This window comes from Gorilla gorilla, chromosome 2 (assembly GCF_029281585.2).
Source record: "Gorilla gorilla gorilla isolate KB3781 chromosome 2, NHGRI_mGorGor1-v2.1_pri, whole genome shotgun sequence".
NCBI lineage: Eukaryota > Metazoa > Chordata > Mammalia > Primates > Hominidae > Gorilla > Gorilla gorilla.
The window spans coordinates 155,176,303-155,185,292 of NC_086017.1; positions in this window are offsets into that span (position 1 = coordinate 155,176,303).

Consider the following 8,990-nt stretch of genomic DNA (forward strand, 5'->3'; position numbering starts at 1 on the left):
GGAGAAAAAGAAACATTTATCTTGCCTTACCTCAGGATGATCAAATTATGAAGGGAAGATTTTGTTGACTACGTAGAATTATTTCAATTAACAAAATGCAGAAGAAGTGTTAGAATATCGCTGTTTTTCAATTCCCGTTAATTTGACAAATCTAAGCAATGATCATCAATGGCTTCAGAGGCTATTAGTTGAAAAACTGATGAAAAACCTTGTAAGGATAGATGAGAATGGCAACACCTGAACCCACTGGTCAATCTTACAGTAATGTGCCTTCTGATAAGACTCAGCAGGTACCCAGCACCACCTATGAAGTGTTTGGTCAAAATACAAAAACCCTGAATCGAATCAAGCTCCTACACCTATCTGTAAATGGAGAGTGAACAGCACAAAGGAACACATTAAAGAACACCATGGGGGCGCAGCCAACAAAATTCTGAACAGGCAATTCTACAGGATAAATAACTCAGTTTTCTTTAACAAGTTGTAGGGAAAAGGAGGAGGGACCATTAAAAGATTTAAGAAACACGAAAATGCAAGTGTTACCTTTGTATACTGATTTGAATAAATCAACTTCTTGAAAAAGTTGAAATTTGAACAACTGAACAATAAGATGAATGTCTTGGGTAAGCTCATCCATTTTAATTTTGCATCTCGTCATGTAAAAAAAACCACAAAGTAGCTACTTTATATTAAGTCATAGTTTACTAATTTATATTGTTAACTGTAAGTTTAAATTTTGGATAAGAATATTTAGTAGGGTTCCTTTTTTTTCTTTTCCCCCAAAGATTATTTGCCTCTAGTCACAAAAATAGGTAGTGGTAGAGCTGGTGTTGTGTTCTGATTGATTTTTTGATTGACTTCACCAATTTTTCTACTGCCCGAGTTCTTCAGCTTGAAGTCCCAGAAGTATATAGTTGAAGGTAAAATCGTATAATTGTAAAGAAAAAAAATCATTTCTTCAATTATTATAAAGTAGGGGAAGGGAAGATTTGGGAAGGCAAGGAGAGGTAGAAGGATCTCAGGTGACATACAAGATAAAAAAGGGTTAGAGGAGGGGTGAAGAGGGTAGAAAATGAGAGAACTAACGTCTCATGAAAGGGTAAGATCTTGTTCCCTTTGACCTCAAAACTTGAGGCTTCTCACATATGTATACAAATGATTTAGATTACTCTTCTCAACATGGATCTACTAATGTATTCTATCTCTAGGGATCTACCTTGGCCTTTTCTTTCCCCTTATCTATGAATATTGTTGAAACTGCAGGCCATGCCTTGTACCCTAAGTTCTAAGAGTATAGACTTGTAAAAAAACAAAACAATACAAAAACTACCTCTTAAGGTGACAGATGATTAAAAATATGCTTGACAGTTATTCAATCAGGCTTGTTATTTTGTTAATTTTAGCCTTCTTTTTCTATCTGTATGTCAGATGTCTGTGTAACTTAGTATATTGAAAGAGGTCACCTATAGGTTATTAGATGAAGATAGGAATAGCAGATGCAGTGCTCTTTTAGTATTTCATTTTAATCCTGGAACAAAACCAATGGTGCTCCAGTATCATTAAGCGAACTAATTTACTTATTTATTTTTTGTACTTGAAGTCGTTGATTACTGGTTTTAGTTTCTTGTCATATGTCTTCATTTTTTTTTTTAAAGCTACTCTAACTATACTCAACAGTATCCTAAGGACGCCATGTAAATTGTTTTTCCATTTTTTGAAGAATCACTTAGTAATATTTTTGGGTGGGGAGGAGTGGTAAGGAAAACAAACCCACTCTCATTTATTTTCTGAGACTTACCTTAAAAGGTGTGTTTTCAATAGTGTCATCAGCAATTTGGAAAGGCAGCTTTTTAGAGTTGCTTTTTACAACAATGCCTATATATTTATAGTAATACCGTGGATTGAGTTTCTTTGATTTTTTTGTCTCATTGGGACACTATGTATATTTCTGTGGTTCTTTAATATTATGACTTCCTGACAAATTAATTTCAAATATTTGGGGAAGGAGAATTGGATTACAGCAGGTTTTGGTCATACAAACCTAAATAGATCGGTGTACTTTTTGTGAGATGTAATGCAGTTTTGAGGATATTTCTCTATCTCCCTCTAGCAGTATTTTTTAAAGTCATTGCTGTCATTAAAACCATAAATAGAAATCTCAAACAGTTGGCACTCATTTGTTTTCAAGGGAGAGAATATTTCTCTGATGCCATTTAATAAAAGGCAGTTAAAAAGAGGAAACAGACATCTTTGAACTACTTAAAATGAATGTTTAGATGTTTCTGAGAGGGAGAGTTTGAATCTCTTCTTTGACACTTGCCACTTGTGGCCCTAGACAAATCATTTAACATCTGTGAGACAGTTGTCCACACACGGAATTTCCTCTTTGACCCTACTACAGGGTCACTGGACAGATGGGGTAATGTATAGGAAAGCACTTTGTAAGCTGTGAAGTGCTATACAAGAGTAGTTTAATAATAAATAAACATTGATGGTTTGCCCAGAGAAAAAGAAGGGACTTCATTCAAGGATTAAATAATTGGTTTCTTGCTAGCTGGCAGGGCACAGCCACCAATGACTTTTACCTCTTTATAATTCAAGACTGTAAACTAGTTTTAGCAGGGGAGAGGCATTCAGCAGATACTTTTAGAAAACTTCCTGTGCTTTAGATGAATTTGCCAAAGATATAATTTGGCGTGAAGATTTTAAGTTTCCAGTTCTTAGCATTTCATAGGATAAGCATTTATAATTAGCTGGGGGAAAAATCATGCATTTTGAGGGGAGGAGGACTGTTCAAGACTATTAGTATTGTCAAATTATTCTTGAAGTTAACATCTTTTGTTGAAATATCAAAAGTAAGGAAAAATGTTACCATAAGTAAATATTTATGGTATTATAAATTTATATACATATTAAGTATATATAAATTCATAAGTTATACTTAAGTATATAGTTATATTAAATAAGTTATAGTATATGAAACCAGTAAGTCTAACTTAAATGTTAACATCCTCAAAAGAAAAAACACAATAGAAACTAACATGGCAAAATGTGCAAGCTCATTAAAAATCAAATAATGGGTCACTCAATTTCTACCCACAGTACCAGTAAAAATGATAGAGAATCAGATTGAGTTTTCCTCCTTGGCTTAGCAGAACGTGTGTCTTCGGCAAGGAGGTGGTGGAGGGACCAGGGGTGCTATAAGGCAAAGAGAGAAATCCTAGGGTGGATCCAGACACTTCTTTGCCCTTTTAGATGCCTATACTAAACAAAACTCCAAAAGAAAAAGGCTGGAGTTGGCCTGTGGGTCATAATTTGCCAACCTACATTCTAAATTATTGCATAGTATTTGTGCATAAAAATATGACATATTTCATTTAATCATTTCTCTGGTTTATGTCCAACTTTTAACTATTAAACATGCTGTTATGAATATCATTATGCAAATAACCGTGCACATGTATGAGTACTTCTGCAAGAAGTGAGAGGTCAAGTACATGTATGAGTACTGCAAGAAGTGCAGGTCAAAATGTGCATTTTTTTTCAAATTTTTATTTTGAGTTCAGGAGTACGCGTGCAGGTTTGTTATATAGGTAAACTTGTGTCACAGGGGTTTCTTGCACAGATTATTTTGTGACCCAGGTACTAAATGTATACCCAATAGTTATTTTTTCTGCTCCTCTTTCACCCTTCTCCCTCAGGTAAGCCCCAGTGTCTCTTGTTCCCCCCTTTGTGTCCATGTGTTCTCATAATTTAGCTCCCACTTTTAAGTGAGAACATGCAGTATTTGGTTTTCTGTTCCTGCGTTAGTTTGCTAAGGATAACAGCCTCCAGCTCCATCCATGTTCCTGCAAAGGACATGATCTCATTCTTTTTTATGACTGCATAGTATTACATGTGTGTACCACATTTTCTTTATCTGGTCTACCATTGATGGACATTTAGGTTGATTCCATGTCTTGCCTATTTTGAATAGTGCTGCAGTGAACATACACATGCATGTGTCTTTATGATAAAATGGTTTATATTCCTGCAGGTATATATCCAGTAATGGGATCGCTGAGTTGAACAGTAGTTTTGTTTTCAGCTCTTTCAGGAACTGCCACACTACTTTCCACAATGGTTGAACCAGTGTACACTCTTACCAACAGTGTGTAAGCATTCCCTTTGCTTTGCAACCTCATCAGCATCTGTTATTTTTTGACTTTTTAGTAATAGGCATTCTGACTGGTGTGAAATGGTATCTCCTTGTGGTTTTGATTTGCATTTCTCCAATGATAAGAGATATTGAGCTTTTTTTTAATATGCTTGTTGGCTGCATGTTTTCTTCTTTTGAAAAGTGTTCATGTCCTTTGCCCACTTTTTAATTTTTTTTATTTTCTTGTAAATTTAAGTTCCTTATAGATGCTGGATATTAGACTTTTGTCAGATGCATAGTTTGCAAAAGTGTTCTCACATTCTGTAGGTTGTTGTTTTTACTGTGTTGATAGTTTCTTTTGCTGTGCAGAAACCCTTTCATTTAATTAGATCCCATTTGTCAATTTTTGCTTTAGTTGCAATTAGGCCTGCATATTTAATCATGTAAGTTACTTCCAAATTCTCCTCCAAAGATCTTTGCCAACTTAGACTTCCAAAACAGTGTATGAGAATGGGCTTCTTATAGGCTGTGCCAATACTGGCTATTGTTGGTTTATTTTTATAAATATTACCAATATTACCTGTAAAACAGGTAACTTTGCAACTGCTTAGTTTGCAATTGCTTAATTTGTTCATGAGGTTCAAAAGAACTAATAACATCCCCTTACTTTCCTCCTTGATTTAGAATAAGAAACGGATGTAGGAATTAAGAAGCTAGGGAATATCATCTATGCTGTTGTTAAAGCTGTTATTGTGGTTTATATCCAAGGTAACAGTAGTTTTCTTAATACTGTGTCCCAGAATTAATCGTCTCCACTTTTGTCAGAGTGGGGAAACCACAGACCTTCTGCCATTGGCAATCTCCCCTTGAGAAATATACATGAAGAAGCAGAGAATTTGTGATTCATGAGACAGTCATCCTAAAAGGGAAGCGAAAGTGACTGACTGCACGTGCCCGGTTCCTTTTCTCAAATTCACCCATTAGATAAGTCATTGGTGAAGGGGAAAATACAGATTGGGAGTCCTACTTGTAGGAAGTCCTTCCACTCGGAAACTTGAGAAGTAGAAAGTCATTATCTTCCCCTAATCTTAGCTCCAAACTTCATGAGGCTCACCATCTCTCCCATGAGTTTGATGGCCATGTAATTTTTTTGTGAACTGCTTGTTTTATCTTTTGCCCATCCTAAAAGCAGTTGTGGTGAGTTCTTATCACTTAGAATTTTTATTTTATACTTACTAAAAGAGCTAATTTAAACTCTTTTTTGTTTATCTAAAAGGGAAAATATAAGCGAAAACAAAATGGTTAAAGTATTTGCAAAACATTCTATGTTGAGTTCACCTACTCTCTTGACTCACTTTTAGGTTTTCTGTCTCACGTAATGATGTTGCCATTATGGCAAAAACAGCAATTACTTTTGCGCCAACCTAATACAATGAGGGGGCATCAATTACATTCACAATGTTGTGTAACCATCACCACTATCTATTTCCAATATGTTTTATCATCCCAAACAGAAACTCTGTACCCAATAAGCAATAGTTCCCCATTTTTCCTTTTTCTAGCACCTGATAATTTCTAATCTACTTTCTGTCTCTATGAATTTGCCTAGTCTAGATATTTCACGTGAGTGAACTCATACAACACTTTTCCTTTTGTGCCTGGCTTCTCTTGTTTAGCATAATGTACCATATTTTGTTTATCTACTTATCTGTTAATAGATACTTGGTTTGTTTCTACCTTTAGGCTATTGTGAACAATGCCACAGTGAATCCTGGTGTATAGGTTATCTGTTTGAGTCCCTGTTTTCAATTCCCTGGGAGTGGAATTGCTAGATTGTATGATAATAATACATTTAACTTTTTGAGGAACCCCTAAACTGTCACACATCTTTTATCTCTAACATATGATTAACACTGTGGGGATGAGAAGGAATTTGTCCACCCTTGTTGCAGTGCTGGTAAGGAAGTGGCACTGACTATGAGCGAATTGGGAGTGATCCATCTCTCAACAGTATACATGCAGGTTTGTCTTATTTGTCTTACAGTTGCAAGAGCTGCCAGAGGTTATTCAATTACATCTTTAGAAACAAAGACACTGTTGTAAGTAAATCTAAGGAGTAGGCCTATGCCCAGAGATACTGAACAATTCATTTTTTAAAGGTTTGAAATGGTAGGTGAGAAAGCATTAAATGACTACTTGAGGAAGGGAGAGAGATTGAGAAACCACAGGCATCATTTGGGGCTTGTAAAGGGAAGAGGCTAGTATGAGGAGGTGGAGAGAGAAGAAACAATTACTTTAGATGTATAAGCATCCATATACCCATATAACAAACCTGCACATTTACCCTCAAATCTAAAATAAAAGTTGAAATTATGAAAAATAAAGAATACCACTCCTCACAAGCACACTCTAAGTGACAGACATTGTGCTACATAATTTAAAGCAAGATAGGTATGCTATTTTCACTTTACATATAAAGAAACTATGGACCTAGAGATTAAGTGACTTGTCCAAGGCTGCAGAGCCAGTAAGCTGCCAAGATGGTATTCGAATTCAGGGTTCTCTGGTTCTTCATGCCCCCAAGCCCTTTTTACAATGCCACACAAACCCTACAAGTTCCAGTAATGGAATTTGTTTTTGACCACCACTCTGTGTGCAGTTGTTTTGGGAAGAGTGAGTCCTCTCTTTTCCCTTTCAGGTTTGCGCTGGGACTGGCCATTGCTCTGCTGTGAGACTACCCAGAGTGTGTTACTCCTTTAGTGTGTCCGGTGTCTGGTTAGTGAAGCACAAAGCTTCATTCCCAAGCTCAAACTGAGCCCTTGCATTGCTGTTATTTTGCTTTCTTCTAACCTTCTCTGTCTACTTTCGGCATGGTTCAATGTATGAAGTATGTCTGCTGAGCTTGGAAGTTCTCCCTCATCAAAAAAACTGCAACTCTGCTTCACAAGGAGGCCCTGTGTTTTCACTGGAAGAAAAAAAAAAAAAGGTGGCATACAGGGGTGCCTTCCCAAAGTGCCAATATACCCCACCCCTACCCTCTCAACAGATTCCCCATTTCCCTTCTTAATTTATTTTTCATTTTAAAGAAATTTTGTCTCCTAGGAGCCATATCAAGGGGACCTCTGTCTCTGGGTTGCAACTATAACTACAGGGGTCTGCAGATCTGTTACTGTTTTCTCTTTTCCCTGCCACTCTGAGAGTTACATTTGCACAGTGCAAACACCCTATTACTTATTTATTGATAAATTGATTGTCATAACATTCTACAATACACTTCTCCCTCACAATGATTTCTACTCAAGAACCTGCATTTATTTTCTACTATCCCAAATTTACTCTCAGTTCTTCCCTCAAGACTTTTAGAAGTCAGGAGCACCAGGGTGAGGAGCAGTAGCAAGGAGCCTGGACTGAGTGCACACTCACAGGGCTTTAGGACACAGAGAGAGTGTCTCAGAGGATGCTAACTCAACAACCAGGCTGAGGTGCTGGGTAATAGTCCACAGAATTAGAAAACTTAAACATCTGTCTAAGGGATTGATTGAAAAAAAAAAGGATGGTCCCTTCATGCAGTAAAATACTATGTTACTGTTTGCCACTTAAAATGATAATGCAGATATATATTTATTCACTTAGAAACAGGAGTGTATACAGGTTTTGTGGGGCCTGAAGTTTACATAATTTAGAAACTAAGAAAAAAATAGGTTCAGATACTTGGAAAAAGCCTATGCCAATGTGGGGCTTTGAAGATTAAGCTTCATAAATATGCTTCATGAAGAAAGTAGTTTCCTGAACAGGATGTAAAATTTTGTTCTTAGTTTTTTTTTTTGTTCGAGATCGCAGTGGCGCGATCTTGGCTCACTGCAACCTCTGCCCACTCCAGGATCAATGAGTCTCCTGCCTCAGCCTCCCGAGTAGCTGGAATTACAGGCACGTGCCACCACGCCTAGCTAATTTTTGTATTTTTAGTAGAGATGGGGTTTCACCATGTGGGGCAGGCTGGTCTCAAACTCCTGACCTCAGGTGATCCACCCACTTTGGCCTCCCAAAGTGCTAGGATTACAGGTGTGAGCCACCACACCTGTCCCCTGTTCTTAGTTTTAAATGCATACATAAATAAAATATATGTATTTATATCAGAAGAGCCTAATTGGCTGTGTAGAGGACTGTTAGCCAAGGTTATCTATTGTATTTTTAATTTTGGTGTATTTATTTTCATTTTGTCTGTCTGCAATGTAGTGATTATACATGTGTATTATGTTTATGTGTCTGTTTGCATTTTGAATGTGCTTACCAACCTAACTGCAGTGTTTATGGACATTTAGTCTTTAGTCTCACAGTTTCCAGTCAAAATAGTACTTTCCAAGGTGACTTACATCAGCACTTTTACTTTAAATGCCAGTTGCTATTATCAGGAGTTGGCACTCCAGATATGACTGAGGAAACATACACTAAAGACATAATAGTTGATTGTAAAGATAGAAGGCCCAATAATTCCTCCCATCTTACGTTATACACAGGTTCCTTTGCAATGTGACTGCTCTCCTCGCATCAAGAGGTAGATTCAGTTTTCTCACCCCTTGAATCTGAGACTGGATTTGTTGCTTGCTTGGGCAGATGGAATGTGCCAGAATGGTGAGACTTGTGGACCTAAGCCTCCAGAAGCCTGGCAGTTTTTGCTCTTGCCTGCTTGGCACACTGCTGCCCCTAAGAAGGAGCCTGAGGACACTCCCTGGAGACATGTGGCTCAGCCAACAGGCAACATCTACTGCCAGATATGTCCGTGAGGCCATCGTAGACCATCCTGTGTTAGCTGAACCACCTAATACCTGCAGCCATATGACTGACCCCAGGC